This window comes from Diceros bicornis, chromosome 28 (assembly GCF_020826845.1).
Source record: "Diceros bicornis minor isolate mBicDic1 chromosome 28, mDicBic1.mat.cur, whole genome shotgun sequence".
Lineage (NCBI taxonomy): Eukaryota > Metazoa > Chordata > Mammalia > Perissodactyla > Rhinocerotidae > Diceros > Diceros bicornis.
Window position 1 is genome coordinate 1,555,078 of NC_080767.1, and position 17,522 is coordinate 1,572,599.

Consider the following 17,522-nt stretch of genomic DNA (forward strand, 5'->3'; position numbering starts at 1 on the left):
GCTCAGTTCTGGGCATCTTTGAAATACCTATACAAACTTTTTCCTACATAGTAACTTGCAACTTTGAATGAGAATGTGCTTGCTTACAGCAACGTGCTATATGTTCTGAATGCCCGAATTGGGAATCTGTGTCAAAACTTTGTTAGGAATTATGTGATCCTTACTAGCTGGAAGTAAGGGAGATGCGGCATGAAGTTATTTCTAGGAGTTGGAGACATACCAAGTTTAGCTCAGTTCTGGGCATCTTTGAAATACCTATACAAACTTGTTCCTACATTGTAACTTGCATCTTTGAATGAGAATGTGCTTGCTTACAGCAACGAGCTATATGTTCTGAATGCCCAAATTGGGAATCTGTGTCAAAACTTTGTTAGGAATTATGTGATCCTTACTAGCTGGAAGTAAGGTAGTTGGGACATGAAGTTATTTCTAGAAGTTGGAGACATACAACGTTTAACTCAGTTCTGGGCATCTTTGAAATACCTATACAAACTTGTTCCTACATAGTAACTTGCAATTTTGAATGAGAATGTGTTTGCTTACAGCAACGTGCTACATGTTTTGAATGCCCGAATTGGGAATCTGTGTCAAAACTTTGTTAGGAATTATGTGATCCTTACTAGCTGGAAGTAAGGGAGATGGGGCATGAAGTTATTCCTAGGAGTTGGAGACATACCAAGTTTAGCTCAGTTCTGGGCATCTTTGAAATACCTATACAAACTTGTTCCTACATAGTAACTTGCCACTTTGAATGAGAATGTGCTTGCTTACAGCAACGTGCTGTATGTTCTGAATGCCCGAATTGGGAATCTGTGTCAAAACTTTGTTAGAAATTATGTGATCCTTACTAGCTGGAAGTAAGGGAGATGGGGCATGAAGTTATTTCTAGGAGTTGGAGCATACCAAGTTTAGCACAGTTCGGGGCATCTTTGAAATACCTATACAAACTTGTTCCTACATAGTAACTTGCAACTTTGAATGAGAATGTGCTTGCTTACAGCAACGTGCTATATGTTCTCAATGCCCGAATTGGGAATCTGTGTCAAAACTTTGTTAGGAATTATGTGATCCTTACTAGCTGGAAGTAAGGGAGATGGGGCATGAAGTTATTTCTAGGAGTTGGAGACATACCAAGTTTAGCTCAGTTCTGGGCATCTTTGAAATACCTATACAAACTTGTTCCTACATAGTAACTTGCATCTTTGAATGAGAATGTGCTTGCTTACAGCAAAGTGCTATATGTTCTGAATCCCCAAATTGGGAATCTGTGTCAAAACTTTGTTAGGAATTATGTGATCCTTACTAGCTGGAAGTAAGGGAGTTGGGTCATGAAGTTATTTCTAGGAGTTGGAGACATACAACGTTTAACTCAGTTCTGGGCATCTTTGAAATACCTATACAAACTTGTTCCTACATAGTAACTTGCAACTTTGAATGAGAAAGTGCTTGCTTACAGCAACGTGCTATACGTTCTGAATGCCCGAATTGGGAATCTGTGTCAAAACTTTGTTAGAACTTATGGGATCCTTACTAGATGGAAGTAAGGGAGATGGGGCATGAAGATATTTCTAGGAGTTGGAGGCATACAACCTTTAGCTCAGTTCTGGGCATCTTTGAAATACCTATACAAACTTGTTCCTACATAGTAACTTGCATCTTTGAATGAGAATGTGCTTGCTTACAGCAACGTGCTACATGTTTTGAATGCCCGAATTGGGAATCTGTGTCAAAACTTTGTTAGGAATTATGTGATCCTTATTAGATGGAAGTAAGGGAGATGGGGCATGAAGTTATTCCTAGGAGTTGGAGACATACCAAGTTTAGTTCAGTTCTGGGCATCTTTGAAATACCTATACAAACTTGTTCCTACATAGTAACTTGCAACTTTGAATGAGAATGTGCTTGCTTACAGCAACGTGCTGTATGTTCTGAATGCCCGAATTGGGAATCTGTGTCAAAACTTTGTTAGGAATTATGTGATCCTTACTAGCTGGAAGTAAGGGAGATGAGGCATGAAGTTATATCTAGGAGTTGGAGACATACCAAGTTTAGCACAGTTCGGGGCATCTTTGAAATACCTATACAAACTTGTTCCTACATAGTAACTTGCAACTTTGAATGAGAATGTGCTTGCTTACAGCAACGTGCTATATGTTCTGAATGCCCGAATTGGGAATCTGTATCAAAACTTTGTTAGGAATTATGTGATCCTAACTAGCTGGAAGTAAGGGAGATGGGGCATGAACTTATTCCTAGGAGTTGGAGACATACCAAGTTTAGCTCAGTTCTGGGCATCTTTGAAATACCTATACAAATTGTTCCTACATAGTAACTTGCAACTTTGAATGAGAATGTGCTTTCTTACAGCAACGTGCTGTATGTTCTGAATGCCCGAATTGGGAATCTGTGTCAAAACTTTGTTAGGAAATATGTGATCCTTACTAGCTGGAAGTAATTGAGATGAGGCATGAAGTTATTTCTAGGAGTTGGAGACATACCAAGTTTAGCACAGTTCGCGGCATCTTTGAAATACCTATACAAACTTGTTCCTACATAGTAACTTGCAACTTTGAATGAGAATGTGCTTGCTTACAGCAGCGTGCTATATGTTCTGAATGCCCAAATTGGGAATCTGTGTCAAAATTTTGTTAGGAATTCTGTGATCCTTACTAGCTGGAAGTAAGTGAGATGGGGCATGAAGTTATTTCTAGGAGTTGGAGACATACCAAGTTTAGCTCAGTTCTGGGCATCTTTGAAATACTTATACAAACTTGTTCCTACATAGTAACTTGCAACTTTGAATGAGAATGTGCTTGCTTACAGCAACGTGCTATATGTTCTGAATGCCCGAATTGGGAATCTGTGTCAAAACTTTGTTAGGAATTATGTGATCCTTACGAGCTGGAAGTAAGGGAGATGGGGCATGAAGTTATTTCTAGGAGTTGGAGACATACCAAGTTTAGCTCAGTTCTGGGCATCTTTGAAATACCTATACAAACTTGTTCCTACATAGTAACTTGCAACTTTGAATGAGAATGTGCTTGCTTACAGCAACGTGCTATATGTTCTGAATGCCCGAATTGGGAATCTGTGTCAAAACTTTGTTAGGAATTATGTGATCCTTACTAGCTGGAAGTAAGGGAGATGGGGCATGGAGTTATTTCTAGGAGTTGGAGACATACCTAGTGTAGCTCAGTTCTGGGCATCTTTGAAACACCGATACAAACTTGTTCCTACATAGTAACTTGCATCTTTGAATGAGAATGTGCTTGCTTACAGCAACGTGCTATATGTTCTGAATGCCCGAATTGGGAATCTGTGTCAAAACTTTGTTAGGAATTATGTGATCCTTACTAGCTGGAAGTAAGGTAGATGGGGCATGAAGTTATTTCTAGGAGTTGGAGGCATACCAAGTTTAGCTCAGTTCTGGGCATCTTTGAAATACCTATACTAACTTGTTCCTACATAGTAACTTGCATCTTTGAATGAGAATGTGCTTGCTTAGAGCAACGTGCTATATGTTCTGAATGCCCGAATTGGGAATCTGTGTCAAAACTTTGTTAGGAATTATGTGATCCTTACTAGCTGGAATTAAGGGAGAGGGGGCATGTAGTTATTTCTAGGAGTTGGAGACATATTAAGTTTAGCTCAGTTCTGGGCATCTTTGAAACACCTATACAAACTTGTTCCTACATAGTAACTTGCAACTTTGAATGAGAATGTGCTTGCTTACCGCAACGTGCTATATGTTCTGAATGCCCGAATTGGGAATCGGTGTCAAAACTTTGTTAGGAATTATGTGATCCTTACTAGCTGGAAGTAAGGGAGGTGGGGCATGAAGTTATTTCTAGGAGTTGGAGACATACAACGTTTAGCTCAGTTCTGGGCATCTTTGAAATACCTATACAAACTTGTTCCTACATAGTAACTTGCAACATTGAATGAGAATGTGCTTGCTTACAGCAACGTGCTATATGTTGTGAATGCCCGAATTGGGAATCTGTGTCAAAACTTTGTTAGGAATTATGTGATCCTTACTAGCTGGAAGTAAGCTACTTGCTTACAGCAACGTGCTATATGTTCTGAATGCCCGAATTGGGAATCTGTGTCAAAACTTTGTTAGAAATTATGTGATCCTTACTAGCTGGAAGTAAGGGAGATGGGGCATGAATAATTTCTAGGAGTTGGAGACATACAACGTTTAGCTCAGTTCTGGGCATCTTTGAAATACCTATACAAACTTGTTCCTACATAGTAACTTGCAACTTTGAATGAGAATGTGCTTGCTTAGAGCAACGTGCTATATGTTCTGAATGCCCGAATTGGGAATCTGTGTCAATACTTTGTTAGGAATTATGTGATCCTTACTAGCTGGAAGTAAGGGAGATGGGGCATGAAGTTATTTCTAGGAGTTGGAGACATACCAAGTTTAGCTCAGTTCTGGGCATCTTTGAAATACCTATACAAACTTGTTCCTACATAGTAACTTGCAACTTTGAATGAGAATGTGCTTGCTTAGAGCAACGTGCTATATGTTCTGAATGCCCGAATTGGGAATCTGTGTCAAAACTTTGTTAGGAATTATGTGATCCTTACTAGCTGGAAGTAAGGGAGATGGGGCATGAAGTTATTTCTAGGAGTTGGAGACATACCAAGGTTAGCCCAGTTTTGGGCATCTTTGAAATACCTATACAAACTTGTTCCTACATGGTAACTTGCATCTTTGAATGAGAATGTGCTTGCTTACAGCAACGTGCTATATGTTCTGAATGCCCGAATTGGGAATCTGTGTCAAAAATTTGTTTAGAATTATGTCATCCTTAGTAGCTGGAAGTAAGGGAGATGGGGCATGAAGTTATTTCAAGGAGTTGGAGACATACAACGTTTAGCTCAGTTCTGGGCATCTTTGAAATACCTATACAAACTTGTTCCTACATAGTAACTTGCCACTTTGAATGAGAATGTGCTTGCTTACAGTAACGTGCTATATGTTCTGAATGCCCGAATTGGGAATCTGTGTCAAAACTTTGTTAGAAATTATGTGATCCTTACTAGCTGGAAGTAAGGGAGATGGGGCATGAATTATTTCTAGGAGTTGGAGACATACCAAGTTTAGCACAGTTCGGGGCATCTTTGAAATACCTATACAAACATGTTCCTACATAGTAACTTGCAGCTTTGAATGAGAATGTGCTTGCTTACAGCAACGTGCTATATGTTCTGAATGCCCGAATTGGGAATCTGTGTCAAAACTTTGTTAGAACTTATGTGATCCTTAATAGATGGAAGTAAGGGAGATGGGGCATGAAGTTATTTTGGGAGTTGGAGACATACAAAGTTTAGCTCAGTTCTGGGCATCTTTGAAATACCTATACAAACTTGTTCCTACATAGTAACTTGCAACTTTGAATGAGAATGTGCTTGCTTACAGCAACGTGCTATATGTTCTGAATGCCCGAATTGGGAATCTGTGTCAAAACTTTGTTAGGAATTATGTGATCCTTACTAGCTGGAAGTAAGGGAGATGGGGCATGAAGTTATTTCTAGGAGTTGGAGACATACCAAGGTTAGCCCAGTTTTGGGCATCTTTGAAATACCTATACAAACTTGTTCCTACATGGTAACTTGCATCTTTGAATGAGAATGTGCTTGCTTACAGCAACGTGCTATATGTTCTGAATGCCCGAATTGGGAATCTGTGTCAAAAATTTGTTTAGAATTATGTCATCCTTAGTAGCTGGAAGTAAGGGAGATGGGGCATGAAGTTATTTCAAGGAGTTGGAGACATACAACGTTTAGCTCAGTTCTGGGCATCTTTGAAATACCTATACAAACTTGTTCCTACATAGTAACTTGCCACTTTGAATGAGAATGTGCTTGCTTACAGTAACGTGCTATATGTTCTGAATGCCCGAATTGGGAATCTGTGTCAAAACTTTGTTAGAAATTATGTGATCCTTACTAGCTGGAAGTAAGGGAGATGGGGCATGAATTATTTCTAGGAGTTGGAGACATACCAAGTTTAGCACAGTTCGGGGCATCTTTGAAATACCTATACAAACATGTTCCTACATAGTAACTTGCAGCTTTGAATGAGAATGTGCTTGCTTACAGCAACGTGCTATATGTTCTGAATGCCCGAATTGGGAATCTGTGTCAAAACTTTGTTAGAACTTATGTGATCCTTAATAGATGGAAGTAAGGGAGATGGGGCATGAAGTTATTTTGGGAGTTGGAGACATACAAAGTTTAGCTCAGTTCTGGGCATCTTTGAAATACCTATACAAACTTGTTCCTACATAGTAACTTGCAACTTTGAATGAGAATGTGCTTGCTTACAGCAACGTGCTATATGTTCTGAATGCCCGAATTGGGAATCTGTGTCAAAACTTTGTTAGGAATTATGTGATCCTTACTAGCTGGAAGTAAGGGAGATGGGGCATGAAGTTATTTCTATGAGTTGGAGACATGCCAAGTTTAGCACAGTTCGGGGCTTCTGTGAAATACCTATACAAACTTGTTCCTACATAGTAACTTGCAACTTTGAATGAGAATGTGCTTGCTTACAGCAACGTGCTATATGTTCTGAATGCCCGAATTGGGAATCTGTGTCAAAAATTTGTTAGGAATTATGCGATCCTTACTAGCTGGAAGTAAGGGAGATGGGGCATGAAGTTATTTCTAGGAGTTGGAGACATACCAAGTTTAGCTCAGTTCTGGGCATCTTTGAAATACCTATACAAACTTGTTCCTACATAGTAACTTGCAACTTTGAATGAGAATGTGCTTGCTTACAGCAATGTGCTATATGTTCTGAATGCCCGAATTGGGAATCTGTGTCAAAACTTTGTTAGGAATTATGTGATCCTTACTAGCTGGAAGTAAGGGAGTTGGGGCATGAAGTTATTTCTAGGAGTTGGAGATATACAACGTTTAACTCAGTTCTGGGCATCTTTGAAATACCTATACAAACTTGTTCCTACATAGTAACTTGCAATTTTGAATGAGAATGTGTTTGCTTACAGCAACGTGCTACATGTTTTGAATGCCCGAATTGGGAATCTGTGTCAAAACTTTGTTAGGAATTATGTGATCCTTACTAGCTGGAAGTAAGGGAGATGGGGCATGAAGTTATTTCTAGGAGTTGGAGACATACCAAGTTTAGCACAGTTCGGGGCCTCTTTGAAATACCTATACAAACTTGTTCCTACGTAGTAACTTGCAACTTTGAATGAGAATGTGCTTGCTTACAGCAACGTGCTATATGTTCTGAATGCCCGAATTGGGAATCTGTGTCCAAACTTTGTTAGGAATTATGTGATCCTTACTAGCTGGAAGTAAGGGAGTTGGGGCATGAAGTTATTTCTAGGAGTTGGAGATATACAACGTTTAACTCAGTTCTGGGCATCTTTGAAATACCTATACAAACTTGTTCCTACATAGTAACTTGCAACTTTGAATGAGAATGTGCTTGCTTACAGCAACTTGCTATATGTTCTGAATGCCCGAATAGGGAATCTGTGTCAAAACATTGTTAGAACTTATGTGATCCTTACTAGATGGAAGTAAGGGAGATGGGGCATGAAGTTATTTCTAGGAGTTAGAGACATACAACGTTTAGCTCAGTTCTGGGGATCTTTGAAATACCTATACAAACTTGTTCCTACATAGTAACTTGCAACTTTGAATGAGAATGTGCTTGCTTACAGCAACGTGCTATATGTTCTGAATGCCCGAATTGGGAATCTGTGTCAAAACTTTGTTAGGAATTATGTGATATTTACTAGCTGGAAGTAAGGGAGATGGGGCATGAAGTTATTTCTAGGAGTTGGAGACATACCAACTTTAGCTCAGTTCTGGGCATCTTTGAAATACCTATACAAACTTGTTCCTACATAGTAACTTGCATCTTTGAATGAGAATGTGCTTGCTTACAGCAACGTGCTATATGTTCTTAATGCCCAAATTGGAAATCTGTGTCAAAACTTTGTTAGGAATTATGTGATCCTTACTAGCTGGAAGTAAGGGAGTTGGGGGATGCAGTTATTTCTAGGAGTTGGAGACATACAACGTTTAAGTCAGTTCTGGGCATCTTTGAAATACCTATACAATCTTGTTCCTACATAGTAACTTGCAACTTTGAATGAGAATGTGCTTGCTTACAGCAACGTGCTATATGTTCTGAATGTCCGAATTGGGAATCTGTGTCAAAACTTTGTTAGGAATTATGTGATCCTTACTCGCTGGAAGGAAGGGATATGGGGCATGAAGTTATTTCTAGGAGTTGGAGACATACCAAGTTTAGCAGAGTTCGGGGCATCTTTGAAATACCTATACAAACTTGTTCCTACATAGTAACTTGCAACTTTGAATGAGAATGTGCTTGCTTACAGCAACGTGCTATATGTTCTGAATGCCCGAATTGGGAATCTGTGTCAAAACTTTGTTAGGAATTATGCGATCCTTACTAGCTGGAAGTAAGGGAGATGGGGCATGAAGTTATTTCTAGGAGTTGGAGACATACCAAGTTTAGCTCAGTTCTGGGCATCTTTGAAATACCTATACAAACTTGTTCCTACATAGTAACTTGCAACTTTGAATGAGAATGTGCTTGCTTACAGCAACGTGCTATATGTTCTGAATGCCCGAATTGGGAATCTGTGTCAAAACTTTGTTAGGAATTATGTGATCCTTACTAGCTGGAAGTAAGGGAGATGGGGCATGAAGTTATTTCTAGGAGTTGGAGACATACCAAGATTAGCTCAGTTCTGGGCATCTTTGAAATACCTATACAAACTTGTTCCTACATAGTAACTTGCATCTTTGAATGAGAATGTGCTTGCTTACAGCAACGTGCTATATGTTCTGAATGCCCAATTTGGGAATCTGTGTCAAAATTTTGTTAGGAATTATGTGATCGTTACTAGCTGGAAGTAAGGGAGTTGGGGCATGAAGTTATTTCTAGGAGTTGGAGATATACAACGTTTAACTCAGTGCTGGGCATCTTTGAAATACCTATACAAACTTGTTCCTACATAGTAACTTGCAACTTTGAATGAGAATGTGCTTGCTTACAGCAACGTGCTATATGTTCTGAATGCCCGAATTGGGAATCTGTGTCAAAACATTGTTAGAACTTATGTGATCCTTACTAGATGGAAGTAAGGGAGATGGGGCATGAAGTTATTTCTAGGAGTTAGAGACATACAACGTTTAGCTCAGTTCTGGGCATCTTTGAAATACCTATACAAACTTTTTCCTACATAGTAACTTGCAACTTTGAATGAGAATGTGCTTGCTTACAGCAACGTGCTATATGTTCTGAATGCCCGAATTGGGAATCTGTGTCAAAACTTTGTTAGGAATTATGTGATCCTTACTAGCTGGAAGTAAGGGAGATGCGGCATGAAGTTATTTCTAGGAGTTGGAGACATACCAAGTTTAGCTCAGTTCTGGGCATCTTTGAAATACCTATACAAACTTGTTCCTACATTGTAACTTGCATCTTTGAATGAGAATGTGCTTGCTTACAGCAACGAGCTATATGTTCTGAATGCCCAAATTGGGAATCTGTGTCAAAACTTTGTTAGGAATTATGTGATCCTTACTAGCTGGAAGTAAGGTAGTTGGGACATGAAGTTATTTCTAGAAGTTGGAGACATACAACGTTTAACTCAGTTCTGGGCATCTTTGAAATACCTATACAAACTTGTTCCTACATAGTAACTTGCAATTTTGAATGAGAATGTGTTTGCTTACAGCAACGTGCTACATGTTTTGAATGCCCGAATTGGGAATCTGTGTCAAAACTTTGTTAGGAATTATGTGATCCTTACTAGCTGGAAGTAAGGGAGATGGGGCATGAAGTTATTCCTAGGAGTTGGAGACATACCAAGTTTAGCTCAGTTCTGGGCATCTTTGAAATACCTATACAAACTTGTTCCTACATAGTAACTTGCCACTTTGAATGAGAATGTGCTTGCTTACAGCAACGTGCTGTATGTTCTGAATGCCCGAATTGGGAATCTGTGTCAAAACTTTGTTAGAAATTATGTGATCCTTACTAGCTGGAAGTAAGGGAGATGGGGCATGAAGTTATTTCTAGGAGTTGGAGCATACCAAGTTTAGCACAGTTCGGGGCATCTTTGAAATACCTATACAAACTTGTTCCTACATAGTAACTTGCAACTTTGAATGAGAATGTGCTTGCTTACAGCAACGTGCTATATGTTCTCAATGCCCGAATTGGGAATCTGTGTCAAAACTTTGTTAGGAATTATGTGATCCTTACTAGCTGGAAGTAAGGGAGATGGGGCATGAAGTTATTTCTAGGAGTTGGAGACATACCAAGTTTAGCTCAGTTCTGGGCATCTTTGAAATACCTATACAAACTTGTTCCTACATAGTAACTTGCATCTTTGAATGAGAATGTGCTTGCTTACAGCAAAGTGCTATATGTTCTGAATCCCCAAATTGGGAATCTGTGTCAAAACTTTGTTAGGAATTATGTGATCCTTACTAGCTGGAAGTAAGGGAGTTGGGTCATGAAGTTATTTCTAGGAGTTGGAGACATACAACGTTTAACTCAGTTCTGGGCATCTTTGAAATACCTATACAAACTTGTTCCTACATAGTAACTTGCAACTTTGAATGAGAAAGTGCTTGCTTACAGCAACGTGCTATACGTTCTGAATGCCCGAATTGGGAATCTGTGTCAAAACTTTGTTAGAACTTATGGGATCCTTACTAGATGGAAGTAAGGGAGATGGGGCATGAAGATATTTCTAGGAGTTGGAGGCATACAACCTTTAGCTCAGTTCTGGGCATCTTTGAAATACCTATACAAACTTGTTCCTACATAGTAACTTGCATCTTTGAATGAGAATGTGCTTGCTTACAGCAACGTGCTACATGTTTTGAATGCCCGAATTGGGAATCTGTGTCAAAACTTTGTTAGGAATTATGTGATCCTTATTAGATGGAAGTAAGGGAGATGGGGCATGAAGTTATTCCTAGGAGTTGGAGACATACCAAGTTTAGTTCAGTTCTGGGCATCTTTGAAATACCTATACAAACTTGTTCCTACATAGTAACTTGCAACTTTGAATGAGAATGTGCTTGCTTACAGCAACGTGCTGTATGTTCTGAATGCCCGAATTGGGAATCTGTGTCAAAACTTTGTTAGGAATTATGTGATCCTTACTAGCTGGAAGTAAGGGAGATGAGGCATGAAGTTATATCTAGGAGTTGGAGACATACCAAGTTTAGCACAGTTCGGGGCATCTTTGAAATACCTATACAAACTTGTTCCTACATAGTAACTTGCAACTTTGAATGAGAATGTGCTTGCTTACAGCAACGTGCTATATGTTCTGAATGCCCGAATTGGGAATCTGTATCAAAACTTTGTTAGGAATTATGTGATCCTAACTAGCTGGAAGTAAGGGAGATGGGGCATGAACTTATTCCTAGGAGTTGGAGACATACCAAGTTTAGCTCAGTTCTGGGCATCTTTGAAATACCTATACAAATTGTTCCTACATAGTAACTTGCAACTTTGAATGAGAATGTGCTTTCTTACAGCAACGTGCTGTATGTTCTGAATGCCCGAATTGGGAATCTGTGTCAAAACTTTGTTAGGAAATATGTGATCCTTACTAGCTGGAAGTAATTGAGATGAGGCATGAAGTTATTTCTAGGAGTTGGAGACATACCAAGTTTAGCACAGTTCGCGGCATCTTTGAAATACCTATACAAACTTGTTCCTACATAGTAACTTGCAACTTTGAATGAGAATGTGCTTGCTTACAGCAGCGTGCTATATGTTCTGAATGCCCAAATTGGGAATCTGTGTCAAAATTTTGTTAGGAATTCTGTGATCCTTACTAGCTGGAAGTAAGTGAGATGGGGCATGAAGTTATTTCTAGGAGTTGGAGACATACCAAGTTTAGCTCAGTTCTGGGCATCTTTGAAATACTTATACAAACTTGTTCCTACATAGTAACTTGCAACTTTGAATGAGAATGTGCTTGCTTACAGCAACGTGCTATATGTTCTGAATGCCCGAATTGGGAATCTGTGTCAAAACTTTGTTAGGAATTATGTGATCCTTACGAGCTGGAAGTAAGGGAGATGGGGCATGAAGTTATTTCTAGGAGTTGGAGACATACCAAGTTTAGCTCAGTTCTGGGCATCTTTGAAATACCTATACAAACTTGTTCCTACATAGTAACTTGCAACTTTGAATGAGAATGTGCTTGCTTACAGCAACGTGCTATATGTTCTGAATGCCCGAATTGGGAATCTGTGTCAAAACTTTGTTAGGAATTATGTGATCCTTACTAGCTGGAAGTAAGGGAGATGGGGCATGGAGTTATTTCTAGGAGTTGGAGACATACCTAGTGTAGCTCAGTTCTGGGCATCTTTGAAACACCGATACAAACTTGTTCCTACATAGTAACTTGCATCTTTGAATGAGAATGTGCTTGCTTACAGCAACGTGCTATATGTTCTGAATGCCCGAATTGGGAATCTGTGTCAAAACTTTGTTAGGAATTATGTGATCCTTACTAGCTGGAAGTAAGGTAGATGGGGCATGAAGTTATTTCTAGGAGTTGGAGGCATACCAAGTTTAGCTCAGTTCTGGGCATCTTTGAAATACCTATACTAACTTGTTCCTACATAGTAACTTGCATCTTTGAATGAGAATGTGCTTGCTTAGAGCAACGTGCTATATGTTCTGAATGCCCGAATTGGGAATCTGTGTCAAAACTTTGTTAGGAATTATGTGATCCTTACTAGCTGGAATTAAGGGAGAGGGGGCATGTAGTTATTTCTAGGAGTTGGAGACATATTAAGTTTAGCTCAGTTCTGGGCATCTTTGAAACACCTATACAAACTTGTTCCTACATAGTAACTTGCAACTTTGAATGAGAATGTGCTTGCTTACCGCAACGTGCTATATGTTCTGAATGCCCGAATTGGGAATCGGTGTCAAAACTTTGTTAGGAATTATGTGATCCTTACTAGCTGGAAGTAAGGGAGGTGGGGCATGAAGTTATTTCTAGGAGTTGGAGACATACAACGTTTAGCTCAGTTCTGGGCATCTTTGAAATACCTATACAAACTTGTTCCTACATAGTAACTTGCAACATTGAATGAGAATGTGCTTGCTTACAGCAACGTGCTATATGTTGTGAATGCCCGAATTGGGAATCTGTGTCAAAACTTTGTTAGGAATTATGTGATCCTTACTAGCTGGAAGTAAGCTACTTGCTTACAGCAACGTGCTATATGTTCTGAATGCCCGAATTGGGAATCTGTGTCAAAACTTTGTTAGAAATTATGTGATCCTTACTAGCTGGAAGTAAGGGAGATGGGGCATGAATAATTTCTAGGAGTTGGAGACATACAACGTTTAGCTCAGTTCTGGGCATCTTTGAAATACCTATACAAACTTGTTCCTACATAGTAACTTGCAACTTTGAATGAGAATGTGCTTGCTTAGAGCAACGTGCTATATGTTCTGAATGCCCGAATTGGGAATCTGTGTCAAAACTTTGTTAGGAATTATGTGATCCTTACTAGCTGGAAGTAAGGGAGATGGGGCATGAAGTTATTTCTAGGAGTTGGAGACATACCAAGTTTACCTCAGTTCTGGGCATCTTTGAAATACCTATACAAACTTGTTCCTACATTGTAACTTGCATCTTTGAATGAGAATGTGCTTGCTTACAGCAACGTGCTATATGTTCTGAATGCCCAAATTGGGAATCTGTGTCAAAACTTTGTTAGGAATTATGTGATCCTTACTAGCTGGAAGTAAGGGAGTTGGGGCATGAAGTTATTTCTAGGAGTTGGAGACATATAACGTTTAACTCAGTTCTGGGCATCTTTGAAATACCTATACAAACTTGTTCCTACATAGTAACTTGCAACTTTGAATGAGAATGTGCTTGCTTACAGCAACGTGCTATAAGTTCTGAATGTCCGAATTGGGAATCTGTGTCAAAACTTTGTTAGAACTTATGTGATCCTTACTAGATGGAAGTAAGGGAGATGTTGCATGAAGTTATTTCTAGGAGTTGGAGGCATACAACGTTTAGGTCAGTTCTGGGCATCTTTGAAATACCTATACAAACTTGTTCCTACATAGTAACTTGCAACTTTGAATGATAATGTGCTTGCTTACAGCAACGTGCTACATGTTTTGAATGCCCGAATTGGGAATCTGTGTCCAAACTTTGTTAGGAATTATGTGATCCTTACTAGCTGGAAGTAAGGGAGATGGGGCATGAAGTTATTCCTAGGAGTTGGAGACATACCAAGTTTAGCTCAGTTCTAGGCATCTTTGAAATACCTATACAAACTAGTTCCTACATAGTAACTTTCAACTTTGAATGAGAATGTGCTTGCTTACAGCAACGTGCTATATGTTCTGAATGCCCGAATTGGGAATGGGTGTCAAAACTTTGTTAGGAATTATGTGATCCTTACTGGATGGAAGTAAGGGAGATGGGGCATGAAGTTATTTCTAGGAGTTGGAGACATACGAAGTTTAGCTCAGTTCTGGGTATCTTTGAAATACCTATACAAACTTGTTCCTACATAGTAACTTGCATCTTTGAATGAGAATGTGCTTGCTTACAGCAACGTGCTATATGTTCTGAATGCCCGAATTGGGAATCTGTGTCAAAACTTTGTTAGGAATTATGTGATCCTTACTAGATGGAAGAAAGTGAGATGGGGCATGAAGTTATTTCTAGGAGTTGGAGACATACCAAGTTTAGCTCAGTTCTGGGCATCTTTGAAATACCTATACAAACTTGTTCCTACATAGTAACTTGCAACTTTGAATGAGAATGTGCTTTCATACAGCAACGTGCTATATGTTCTGAATGCTCGATTTGGGAATCTGTGTCAAAACTTTGTTAGGAATTATGTGATCCTTACTAGCTGGAAGTAAGGGAGATGGGGTATGAAGTTATTTCCAGGAGTTGGAGACATACCAAGTTTAGCTCAGTTCTGGGCATCTTTGAAATACCTATACAAACTTGTTCCTACATAGTAACTTGCATCTTTGAATGAGAATGTGCTTGCTTACAGCAACGTGCTATATGATCTGAATGCCCAAATTGGGAATCTGTGTCAAAACTTTGTTAGGAATTATGTGATCCTTACTAGCTGGAAGTAAGAGAGTTGGGGCATGAAGTTATTTCCAGGAGTTGGAGACATACAACGTTTAACTCAGTTCTGGGCATCTTTGAAATACCTATACAAACTTGTTCCTACATAGTAACTTGCAACTTTGAATGAGAATGTGCTTGCTTACAGCAACGTTCTATAAGTTCTGAAGGCCCGAATTGGGAATCTGTGTCAAAACTTTGTTAGGAATTATGTGATCCTTACTAGATGGAAGTAAGGGAGATGGGGCATGAAGTTATTTCTAGGAGTTGGAGGCATACAACGTTTAGCTCAGTTCTGGGCATCTTTGAAATACCTATACAAACTTGTTCCTACATAGTAACTTGCAACTTTGAATGATAATGTGCTTGCTTACAGCAACGTGCTACATGTTTTGAATGCCCGAATTGGGAATCTGTGTCAAAACTTTGTTAGGAATTATGTGATCCTTACTAGCTGGAAGTAAGTGAGATGGGGCATGAAGTTATTCCTAGGAGTTGGAGACATACCAAGTTTAGCTCAGTTCTGGGCATCTTTGAAATACCTATACAAACTTGTTCCTACATAGTAACTTGCAACTTTGAATGAGAATGTGCTTTCTTACAGCAACGTGCTGTATGGTCTGAATGCCCGAATTGGGAATCTGTGTCAAAACTTTGTTAGGAATAATGTGATCCTTACTAGCTGGAAGAAAGGGAGATGAGGCATGAAGTTATTTCTAGGAATTGGAGACATACCAAGTTTAGCACAGTTCGGGGCATCTTTGAAATACCTATACAAACTTGTTCCTACATAGTAAATTGCAACTTTGAATGAGAATGTGCTTGCTTACAGCAACGTGCTATATGTTCTGAATGCCCGAATTGGGAATCTGTGTCAAAATTTTGTTAGGAGTTATGTGATCCTTACTAGCTGGAAGTAAGGGAGATGGGGCATGAAGTTATTTCTAGGAGTTGGAGACATACCAAGTTTAGCTCAATTCTGGGCATCTTTGAAATACCTATACAAACTTGTTCCTACATAGTAACTTGCAACTTTGAATGAGAATGTGCTTGCTTACAGCAACGTGCTATATGTTCTGAATGCGCGAATTGGGAATCTGTGTCAAAACTTTGTTATGAATCATGTGATCCTTACTAGCTGGAAGTAAGGGAGATGGGACATGAAGTTATTTCTAGGAGTTGGAGACATACAACGTTTAGCTCAGTTCTGGGCATCTTTGAAATACCTATACAAACTTGTTCCTACATAGTAACTTGCAACTTTGAATGAGAATGTGTTTGCTTACAGCAACGTGCTACATGTTTTGAATGCCAGAATTGGGAATCTGTGTCAAAACTTTGTTAGGAATTATGTGATCCTTACTAGCTGGAAGTAAGGGAAATGGGGCATGAAGTTATTTCTAGGAGTTGGAGACATACAACGTTTAGCTCAGTTCTGGGCATCTTTGAAATACCTATACAAACTTGTTCCTACATAGTAACTTGCAACTTTGAATGAGAATGTGCTTGCTTACAGAAACGTGCTATATGTTCTGAATGCCCGAATTGGGAATCTGTGTCAAAACTTTGTTAGAAATTATGTGATCCTTACTAGCTGGAAGTAAGGGAGATGGGGCATGAATTATTTCTAGGAGTTGGAGACATACCATGTTTAGCTCAGTTCTGGGCATCTTTGAAATACCTATACAAACTTGTTCCTACATAGTAACTTGCAACTTTGAATGAGAATGTGCTTGCTTACAGCAACGTGCTATATGTTCTGAATGCCCGAATTGGGAATCTCTGTCAAAACATTGTTAGGAATTATGTGATCCTTACTAGCTGGAAGTAAGGGAGATGGGGCATGAAGTTATTCCTAGGAGTTGGAGACATACCAAATTTAGCACAGTTCGGGGCATCTTTGAAATACCTCTACAAACTTGTTCCTACATAGTAACTTGCAACTTTGAATGAGAATGTGCTTGCTTACAGCAACGTGCTATATGTTCTGAATGCCCGAATTGGGAATCTGTGTCAAAATTTTGTTAGGAATTATGTGATCCTTACTAGATGGAAGTAAGGGAGATGGGGCATGAAGTTATTTCTAGGAGTTGGAGACATACCAAGTTTAGCTTAGTTCAGGGCATCTTTGAAATACCTATACAAACTTGTTCCTACATAGTAACTTGCAACATTGAATGAGAATGTGCTTGCTTACAGCAACGTGCTATATGTTCTGAATGCACGAATTGGGAATCTGTGTCAAAACTTTGTTAGGAATTATGTGATCCTTACTAGCTGGAAGTAAGGGAGTTGGGGCATGAGGTTACTTCTAGGAGTTGGAGACATACAACGTTT